We start from the raw sequence: 11,747 nt of genomic DNA, 5'->3' as shown, positions 1-11,747 counted from the left end.
GGGTAAAGGTAAAAATGTGGGTACCAACTCAAAGTCTCTTCATCCACTTGATCAGGGAGAAAGTAAAAATCATCACCCTGCCAATGAAGATAGGAAACATTTTCTAGATATCCAGCATAGGGGGCTATTAAACCCACGAAATGTAAGTCAGTTTGATTAGCAAGTTACAACACAAATATGTTGAGCCAAAACTTCATAGAGCATATACAAAATATCTTCATCAGTGGGCAAAGTCCTGTGAGGACTTCTGCAAAAATAAGTTGACAAGCCCTTGATTATGTTGGGCCAGTCTTGGCCTAGAATTGAGGAGCAGTTTGAGCCACTCCAAAAGATGTTGACTATGCTCCAGGCATGGATCTCTAATTGAATGAGACCATTTAACTTCAGGTTGTTGTCTGGAAAAGGTGTGCTTTTCCCAGGATTTGAGAGTCCCCCCAAAGGGGACACAGTTTCAGAGTACCCCTAAAAGTTAAAAGGGACACAATTTACATTGGCTTGGGGGGTCCAGATATCCTGCAGTTATGTGGAGCCATTTTGTCAAGGCTTCTAGGTCCTAATCTTGTTCTGGATCAGCTTTCACCTGGGCAATCTTTGCTAGTGCATCTACATAGGCAGTGTGCTTGTGTTCAGGAGAGTCCATCATAGTAGGAGCATCAAAAGGAAAATGAAGACAGCATTTTGTACCCATTCCCAAAAAATCCAGGTAAATGATCCCTTGTTCTCCTAATTTGCTTCTAGTATCACCCTTTATATGATTTTCATCACCCTTTACATCAAATAGAACCTATTTGGACCTGATTTTGATATCATACTTGAGATATTGGTCAATACCTAGTTCCTGTCATACTCTTTTCCAGTTTTCCCAATTTTTATAGTGTTTTTGATAAAAACCTCATTTCTCAGAGAACTGCGTTAATTTTTTAAGAATACAAGTCATTCCCCAATTAAGAAATGGTTAAAGAATCTGAATAGGTAATTTTCTTTTTCTTTTTTTTATGATTTATTCTTTTTTTAAAGATACACATACACACACACACACACACACATACATACATACACATGTACCCTGCTTCCCCTCACATACACATACACAGATATCTTTTCTATCCCTGCTGAAGCTTTAATTTAATTCTGTTGCTTAACTTACCTTTTTATTACTTAACTTTTCCCCATCCATGGATCTTTCCTTTAACATCTTCCCTAATCCTTTGTTTTCCCATTTGCTTATCCCTCTCCCCTTAATTCTTTATATGTTTTGAAAAGTGCTATACTCTTCATGTTATGTATGTAGTGTTGCCTAATGTGAGCAAATTTTCAGAACTATAAGCCCTTCTCCCCTTCTAATGCCTCTGTGCCTCATTTATATAAAATAATTAGTATTTTTACCTTAACTCTGCCCTAATCTTTCTTTTGAGCTACCCTATTGTTTTTTTTTAATTTTTATTTAATTTTATAATTATAATTTTTTTGACAGTACATATGCATGGGTAATATTTTACAACATTATCCCTTGCACTTACTGCTATTCAGATTTTTTCCCTTCCTCCCCCAACCCCCTCCCCCAGATGGCAAGCAGTCTTATACATGTTAAATATATTACAGTATATTCTAGATACAATATATGTGTGTAGAACCGAATTTCTTGTTGCACAGGAAGAATTGGATTCAGAAGGTAAAAATAACAGTTTACACTCGTTTCCCAGTGTTCCTTTTCTGGATGTAGCTGATTCTGTCCATCATTAATCAATTGGAAGTGGATTAGCTCTTCTCTATGTTGAAGATAACCACTTCCATCAGCATACATCCTCGTAGAGTATCATTGTTGAAGTGTATAGTGATCTTCTGGTTCTGCTCATTTCACTTAGCATCAGTTGATGTAAGTCTCTCCAAGCCTCTCTGTATTTCTCCTATTGGTCATTTCCTACAGAACAATAATATTCCATAACATTCATATACCATAATTTACCCAACCATTCTCCAATTGATGGACATCCATTCATCTTCCAGCTTCTAGACACTATGAAAAGGGCTGCCACAAACATTTTGGCACATACAGGTCCCTTTCCCTTCTCTAGTAGTTCCTTGGGGTATAAGCCCAGTAGTAGTATGGCTGGGTCAAAGGGTATGCACATTTTGATAACTTTTTGGGCATAATTCCAGATTGCTCTCCAGAATGGTTGGATTCTTTCACAACTCCACCAACAATGCATCAGTATCCCAGTTTTCCCACAGCCCCTCCAACATTCATCGTTATTAGTTCCTGTCATCTTAGCCAATCTGACAGGTGTGTAATGATATCTCAGAGTTGTCTTAATTTGCATTTCTCTGATCAATAGTGATTTGGAACACTCTTTCATATGAGTGGAAATAGTTTTAATTTCATCATCTGAAAATTGTCTGTTCATATCCTTGACCATTTATCAATTGGAGAATGGCTTGATTTCTTGTAAATTAAAGTCAATTCTCTGTATATTTTGGAGATGAGGCCTTTATCAGAACCTTTAACTGTAAAAATGTTTTCCCAATTTGTTACTTCCCTTCTAATCTTGTTTGCATTAGTTTTGTTTGTGCAGAAACTTTTTAATTTGGTGTAATCAAAATTTTCTATTTTGTGATCAATAATGGTCTCTAGATCTCCCTTGGACAAAAACTCCTTCCTCCTCCACAAGTCTGAGAGGTAAACCATCCCATGTTCCTCCAATTTATTTATGATTTCGTTCCTTATGCCTAAATCTTGGACCCATTTTGATCTAATCTTAGTATGTGGTGTTAAATGTGGGTCCATGCCTAGTTTCTGCCATACTAATTTCCAGTTTTCCCAGAAGTTTTTGTCAAATAATGAATTCTTATCCCAAAATTTGGGATCTTTGGGTTTGTCAAACACTAGATTGGTATTTTTATTCACTATCTTGCCCTGTGAACCTAACCTATGCCACTGATCAACTAGTCTATTTCTTAGCCAATACCAAATGGCTTTGGTGACTGTTGCGTTATAATACAGTTCTAGATCAGGTACAGCTAGACCACCTTCACTTAATTTTTTTTTTCATTACTTCCCTTGAAATTCTCGACCTTTTGTTGTTCCATATGAATTCTGTTGTTATTTTTTCTAGGTTATTAAAATAGTTTCTTGGAAGTCTGATTGGTATAGCATTAAATAAATAGATTAGTTTAGGGAGTATTGTCATCTTAATTATATTCGCTCGGCCTATCCAAGAGCACTGAATGTCTTTCCAATTATTTAAATCTGACTTTATTTTTGTGGCAAGTGTTTTGTAATTTTGCTCATATAATTCCTGACTCTCCTTTATTAGATATATTCCCAAATATTTTATACTATCGACCGTTATTTTGAATGGAATTTCTCTTTGTATCTCTTGTTGTTGGATTGTGTTGGTAATGTATAAAAATGCTGTGGATTTATGTGGATTTATTTTGTATCCTGCAACTTTGCTAAAATTCTGACTTATTTCTATTAGCTTTCTAGCAGAGTCTTTGGGGTTCTCTAAGTATACCATCATGTCATCTGCGAAAAGTGATAATTTGATTTCCTCATTTCCTACTCTAATTCCTTGAATCTCTTTCTTGGCTCTTATTGCCAAGGCTAGAGTTTCTAGTATTATATTGAAAAGTAATGGTGATAGTGGACAACCTTGTTTCACTCTTGATCTTATAGGGAAAGGTTCTAGTTTATCGCCATTACATATGATGTTTACTGAAGGTTTTAAATATATGCTCCTTATTATTTTAAGGAATAGTCCATTTATTCCTATACTCTCAAGCGTTTTTAGTAGGAATGGATGTTGGATTTTATCAAATGCTTTTTCTGCATCTATTGAGATGATCATATGGTTTTTATTAATTTGATTATTAATATGGTCAATTATACTAATAGTTTTCCTAATATTAAACCAGCCCTGCATTCCTGGTATAAATCCCACTTGGTCATAGTGTATTATCCTGGGGATGATTTTCTGAAGTCTATTTGCTAATATCTTATTTAAGATTTTAGCATCTATATTCATTAAGGAAATTGGTCTATAGTTTTCTTTCTCAGTTTTCGATCTACCTGGTTTAGGTATCAGTACCATGTCTGTGTCATAGAAGGAATTTGGTAGGACTCCTTCAATCCCTATTTTTTTAAATAGTTTACATAGCATTGGAGTTAGTTGTTCTTTAAATGTTTGGTAGAATTCACATGTAAATCCATCTGGTCCTGGGGACTTTTTCTTAGGAAGTTGGTTAATAGCTTGATGTAAGGGCCCTTTAAAGGGGCGGACACAGTGCATCGGGATTGAGGCCCAGAAGTAATTTCTGTGGATGTTAGGACTGCCCTTGGGCGGGATCCTGGCCATATTGAGATAGTTTTGTAATGGGTGACTCTCTCGCTGATTGGCTGTGTGTGCGACCTCACAGGCCCTATATAAGCCCACTGCAGGCAGCAACCGCCCTCTTTAACCCTGGCTCCTAGCCTGGGTGGCCAAGCCAAGATGGGTAGCCGAAAGAGGTAAGGATTTTGGTAGTGAACACGTGGGTCTTCTGACCAGGTGTTCACTCGGGAACCAACAAGTCAGGGCATCAGCTAGGGCATTATGTGAGTAGGTATAATAAAGGCTTTTAAGATTACACGTGGTTGTTCTTGAGTGCGCTACCGGCTATTAAGCTATAGATTCAAGAGATTGTGGCCAGAGACCTTAGAAGGCCTCAGAGGAGGCGAGCCGGGTAGAGTTCACACTGCAAAGGACAGTGGTCAAAGGTACTCTGGTGGGTCTAGGACAGACTAGTAATTGTAACTGCCAGGAGAGCACGTTACAGCTTGATCTATTTCTTTTTCTGAGATGGGACTATTTAGACTACTTACTTCTTCCTCTGTTAATCTGGGCAAGCTATATTTTTGAAGGTATTCTTCCATTTCATTTAAGTTATCGAATTTATCGGCATAAAGTTGAGCAAAGTAGCTCCTAACTATTGTTCTAATTTTCTCTTCATTAGTGGTGAGTTCACCCTTTTCATTTTCAAGACTAAAAATTTGCTTTTTCTCTTTCCTTTTTTTAATCAGGTTTACTAAGGGTTTGTCTATTTTGTTGGTTTTTTCATAGAACCAACTCTTAGTTTTATTAATTAATTCAATAGTTTTTTTTTTTTTTACTTTCAATTTTATTAATCTCACCTTTTATTTTTTGAATTTCAAGTTTTGTGTTTGTCTGGGGGTTTTTAATTTGTTCCTTTTCTAGCAATTTTAGTTGTAAGCCCAATTCGTTGGCCCTCTCTTTCTCTATTTTATGCAAGTAGGCCTGTAGAGATATAAAATTTCCCCTTATTACTGCTTTGGCTGTATCCCACACATTTTGGTATGATGTCTCATTATTGTCATTTTCTTGGGTGAAGTTATTAATTATGTCTATGATTTGCTGTTTTACCCAATCATTCTTTAGTATAAGATTATTTAGTTTCCAATTATTTTTTGGTCTATTTTCCCCTGGCTTTTTATTGAATGTAATTTTGATTGCATTATGGTCTGAAAAGGATGCATTTACTATTTCTGCCTTACTGCATTTGATTTTGAGGTTTTTATGCCCTAGTATATGATCAATTTTTGTATAGGTTCCATGAACTGCTGAGAAGAAAGTATATTCCTTTCTGTCTCCATTTAGCTTTCGCCAAAGATCTATCATATCAAACTTTTCTAGTATTCTATTTACCTCTTTGACTTCTTTCTTATTTATTTTGTGGTTTGATTTATCTAATTCTGAGAGTGCAAGGTTGAGATCTCCCACTATTATAGTTTTGCTATCTATTTCCTCTTGCAGCTCTCTTAATTTCTCTTTTAAGAATTTAGATGCTGCACCACTTGGTGCATATATGTTTAGTATTGATACTGCTTCATTATTGATGCTGCCCTTTAACAGGATATAATGCCCTTCCTTATCTCTTTTAATTAGATCAATTTTTGTTTTTGCTTGATCTGAGATGAGGATGGCTACTCCTGCTTTTTTGGTTTTGCCTGAAGCATAATAGATTCTGTTCCACCCTTTTACTTTTAGTTTGAATGTCTCACCCTGTTTCAGGTGTGTTTCCTGTAAACAACATATAGTAGGATTCTGATTTTTAATGCAGTCTGCTAACTGCTTCCTTTTTATGAGGCAGTTTGCCCCATTCACATTTATAGTTAGAAGGACTAATTCTATATTGCTTGCCATCCTATTAACCCCTGCTTATGCTTTTCCCCTTTCCTTCCCTTTTACCCTCCTACCCAGTATTAAACTGGTGAACACCACTTGCTTTTCACAGCCCTCCCTTTTTAGGATCCCTCCCCCACCTTAAAGTTCTTCCCCTTATTTTACCCCTTTTCCTCACAATTTCTGTTTTCCCTTCCCCTTAGCTTACTCCTTCCCTTTCACTTTTCAATGAAGTGGAAGAAGTTTCACCATGAATCGAATATGTCTATTGATACACACTATGTTCATCTCCCTCCTTTCTTTCTCTCAGATATAATAGGTTACCTTTGCCTCTTCATGAGATGTAGTACCACCACTTTACACTTTATGATATAATTTCCTTTCCACCTCTAGTTTCTAAGACAAATTGTACATATGTTCTTTACATATTTTTTTGGCAGAAGTATAGTTTTCAAGATTTCTTTTTACCTTTTTAGAAATCTCTTGAGTTCTGTATTTGAAGATCAAACCTTTTATGTAGGTCTGTTTTTTTCATCAAAAATAGATGGAATTCATTTATTTCGTTAAATGTCCATCTTCTTCCCTGGAAAACGATGCTCATTCTTGCTGGGTAAGTTATTCTTGGCTGCATACCAAGTTCCTTAGCCTTTCGGAATATCATGTTCCAGGCCCTTCGTTCTTTTAATGTGGACGCTGCTAGATCCTGGGTTATCCTTATTGTGGATCCTCCATATCTGAATTGCTTTTTTCTAGCAGCTTCCAATATCTTTTCCTTTGTCTGATGGTTCTTGAACTTCCGGCCAAGATGGCGGCGTGGAGGCAGACAGCTGCTTGAGCTACCCTATTGTTGATATCAATCTTAAACATGTGATATATATATATATATATATATATATATTTCCATTAAACAATTTGTCTATGTTGAATTCCCTGAGAGTGGTCTTTGATACTGGCTCTTATATGTTAAATTTTCTATTAAGTTCAAGACTGATTCATAGGAAGTCCTGAAAATCTCCAAGTTCATTGAATGTCTATTTTCCTCATTCAATATTGTAGATAATTTAGCTGGATATGATATTTTTGGCCACAAACCTAGTTCTTTTGATTGTCAGTAGAAATTATTCCGGCTTTTATTGTGGCTGCTGATAAGCCCTGTACAATTTTAATTGTAGCTTTAGCGTATTTGAATTTTTTGCTTGTTTCTTGAAAAATTGTCTTTGATCAGGGGATTTTGAAATTTGGCAATAATATTCCTATCTGTTTTCCACACAGGATCTCAATGAGGGTTGAGGGTGATTGGTGGATTTTTTTTTAACTTGCCCCTCATATTCTATCACTCCAAAACAATTACCTTGGATTATTTCTTGCATAACTGTGTCAAAGTTCTTTTTTTGGTCACAATTTTCAGGATGTCCAATTATTTTAAAATTATTTTCTTATTTATTGGTTCTCCAGATCTTTCATTTTTTCTTATAAGCTGTTTCACATTCTGTTGTAATTTTTTCCCATTCTTTATAATCTGTTTTGTTATTTTTTGTTCTCTAATTATTGGCTTCCCCTTACCCAATTCTAATTTTCAAAGACTTATTTTCATTTTTGAGATGCTGTATCTTTTTTTAGTTGATTAACTTTTTTTTCCCCCATAATCTTGTTTTTCTTGGATGGTTTTTATGTTGTTTTTTGTTTGTTTGTTTGTTTGTTTTTTACTTTTTTCTCAATGTCTGTCATTTGATTTTTAAATTCTTTTGTGAGTTCTTCTATAAAATCTTGCTGAGTGGGGAACCAATTCACATTACTCTTTGAGATAGAAAAAGCTCTTTTTACTTCACTATCCTCCTTTGAAAATGAATCCTGGTCTTCCCTATTCCCATAGTAAGTTCCTATGGTGGGGTTCTTTCTTTTTTGTTTTTGTTTTTTTAAATAAGAGATATTAGTGTAAGCATCTCTAATCATGGAGTCGGAGGTCGGTGTCTCTGACTTCACTCCAGCTCTTCACTCTGACCAGGAACCCCAAACTAAGTGTTCCATCCTCCAGCAAGTAATCACAGTCAGCAGGCTCCCTTCCTCCTGGTCTCTGCACTCCCAGTGTGCTGGTTCCTTCTTTCCCAAGGCCATTTCTGCAGCACAGCTGTTCTTTAACCTACTCAACCTTTAGGATTACATCAGTTTCTGGTTATATTAAATAGATGCTTCCTTGGTGCTTTATAATATGTAATATTGACTCTATTATGTTATGAAAAGAGTGCCTTTAATATTTCCTCTTTTCTACATTTGGTTGGGAGTTTTAATGCCCTAGTACATATTTGTAAATTTTCATGAGATGATATGTAAAGCCAAGAAAAAGGTATGCTTCTATTTTCATTTAGTTTTTTCCAGAAGTCTATCACAACTTATCCTAAGATTGTATCCGTCCCTTTAACTTCTTTCTTGTTCATTTTATGATTCCCTCCCTTCTGAGAGGGAAAAGATAATGTCCCCCATTATAATAGTTTTATTATTATTTCCTTTTCTCATGGTCTATTTTTATGCATTTAATTTTTTTTCTTTTCTTCCAATATAACTGAAATGAAAACTACACTACAATTCTGTAGTGTACCAAGTGTCTTTTTCAATTTACTGTATGCAATCTAACAACAAATTTGGTTATAATTTACCGGATATACATAAATGATTTAAGTAGTAAAAGAAGATTCACTTTCAAGAGAATTAGTTCATACCTTGAGGAAAAAATTACATTAAGAATAAAAAGCCAGGTCCAGGTTCTATGCAGTATATAAGTGAGCTATCCTCTAATAAAGAAGATTTAGGTGATTTTCATATCTATATCTATAGATATAGATATCTTTTTAATCTACATATATATGTGTATTTCTATAGGCATATCTACCAATTGTAAGCTATAGTTTTTTTTTTGTTTTTTTTTAAGAGGGTATAAATGGATGGAAAAATCTTTATACTATTTTTATATATTTACAAAGCAGAACATTTACATTTAAAATACTTTTTCATTTATATTATCTTTGCCTTACTATTTTCTTTGTTGGACCCCATCAAAATTACACTTACTCATTTCAGTCTAGAACAATGAAAATAGGACACAGTAAATTAAAATGTACACTATAGAATGTGCTTTTGTTTTGATTATAATTTGAAAGCAAGGGCTAATATAGATGGTTTGTTACTGATAATTTAAAATATTTAATAATTGATTGTCCATTGCTGTAATATTCTTCTCTAAAATATAATGTTCTCTGGAAGCAGATTTCTTTGGGGGCTTCTGGAGGTAGCCCCCAAGCCAGGTATTAAAGTCCAGATCCTATTAAAGTCTCCTTCAAAGTCTTGTCTCCTTCCTTGCGCCCAGTTAGCTTTCTTAGAGGCCTATCTCTCTCCTTGGTTCTGAGAGCTCCTACTGCTAGTCCTTTGCCTCTGCCAACTTCTGCCTCTAGCTCCCTCCAAATGAGCTTCTAGTGGGCTTCTCCTTCCTGTCCCTAACAGCTCCTCTTTATATGTTCCACACTGAGCATACACTAATCATTATATCTCTAGGAAAAAAACAACTTTTTTTGTGGTAAGATTAAATCGATGCTAAACTAGATTTAATCATTGTCTCCTCAATTCCACTTAGTACCTTGTTTCAAGTTCTGATCCATAAAGTCTCCTTGTAGGATCAGATCAATCATACTGAATCATGCTAAATTAGATAATTATTGTCTCTATCTATTCCATAGACTTAGCACCTTTTAGGAATCTTAACACACTGCCTTTTGTGTTATGACAAAATGGGCTTTATTCTTGGTCAAGTTGACATTTGATATTATTTGTTTAAGAATAGTCATCCAGAGAAAAAGTGTTTATATTCCTGAATATATTAGCTACAGACTACAAAAATTATTTCTTCAAAGTAATAATTTTACAACAGAAATGGAATTGACAGATTTCTTTGACTTGCTGACTGCCTGACTTTTTTACCTTCTGATCTTAGAGGGGGCACTGTTCACTTTCTAGGTCTTATTTTTTTAAATCAGTAATTTAGAAATGAAATTCATGAAATTTCAGAAAAGCTTCCAGCAGCCTCCAGGTCCCCATTTTTCCTCTCCCCTGTTAGGATTACTAGGTGAGAACTCAGGTTGTCTGGATAGTGACAAGGTGAGAATTCAGGTTGGACAATTACAAGGTGAGAACTCAGGTTGACTTGATAGAAGGAGCAAGCTCATTGGCTGAAGTGGTTCTTTCCAGAAGCCCTTGCATTATCCCACGCTCATTTTCTGGGAAGAGATCTGCTGTGTCAACTCAAATCTCTCCGTTTAGAACATATGTTCTAAATCAAAAGAAAGGGGGAGATGTTAGGATTACTAAGTGAGAACTCGGGTTGTCTGGATAGTGACAAGGTGAGAATTCAGGTTGGACAATTACAAGGTGAGAACTCAGGTTGACTTGATGGAAGGAGCAGGCTCATTGGCTGAGGTGGTTCTTCCCAGAAGCCCTTGCATTATACCACACCCATTCTCTGGGAGAATAAAAGAGAGGACTCCCAGAGATAGAAGAAGACTCTGCATTGCATCAGGCTTGACGGGGCTCCCTGCAGGAAGGGAAGTCACTTCTCTGGACAAGAGTTAACAGCAACTGCCTGGAGACAACAGTTCGTTACAGGAAGAAGAATCTGTCAGAGAGATTTGAGTAGAAGACACAGCAGATCTCTTCCCAGAGAGTGAGCGTGGGATAATGCAAGGGCTTCTGGGAAGAACCACTTCAGCCAATGAGCTTGCTCCTTCTATCAAGTCAACCTGAGTTCTCACCTTGTAATTGTCCAACCTGAATTCTCACCTTGTCACTATCCAGACAACCTGAGTTCTCACCTAGTAATCCTAACACTCCCCAACAGCTGGCCATCTAGTTAAAGCTTCCCCTCTCACAAAACCCACTCCATTCTGAGCAACTCAAATAAGTTTGTCCTCCCTCCCAGCCTAAATTCTCCTCTTTACATTTGGTACCCCTCCTCCTAGACATGTCCTCTGGGCCCAAAAAATACAAGTCTCCTTCCTCTCCCAGGCAATTGTTCCAGTTTCAACAGCCCTGTAAGAGAAACCTGGAAAACAGTCAAGAGTTGAAGTCAAATAAGGGCCAATCCTGCTCCAAGGAAGGGAGGGATGGAGGCTGAACTATGTCCAACAAAGACAGGAAATCAAGGCCAAGGAAAACTAGGCCCTGGGGCTGAAATTCTTCATGCCTAAATAGGCCCAAGCCGGCCATTTTCCAAAGAACCTTACTTAACAGCTTAAGGCTTTGCTATAACCCAAGTTACACAATTTTCATTATCACTGGTAATAAGTGAATTACATTTTTAAAATATAAGCTTCCTTATCTTCTGGCCCAATTCACACCATCTCATAAAATCTCCCATCTGTTAAGGACCTGGGTTTCAAGTCTGTGGAAGCTAGCTGTTTTAATCCTATTTATTTTAAATAAAATTTTAATTCCTACCTTTAGTTTTTATATTACCTAGACTGGTCAATGTGTCCCTTTCTCTTTCCCCAACCAGAAGCCATCCTTTACAACAAGGACTTTAAA

The sequence above is a fragment of the Sminthopsis crassicaudata genome, chromosome 3, assembly GCF_048593235.1.
Source record: "Sminthopsis crassicaudata isolate SCR6 chromosome 3, ASM4859323v1, whole genome shotgun sequence".
Taxonomy (NCBI): Eukaryota; Metazoa; Chordata; class Mammalia; order Dasyuromorphia; family Dasyuridae; genus Sminthopsis; species Sminthopsis crassicaudata.
Note: the sequence above shows the minus strand (reverse complement) of the source record.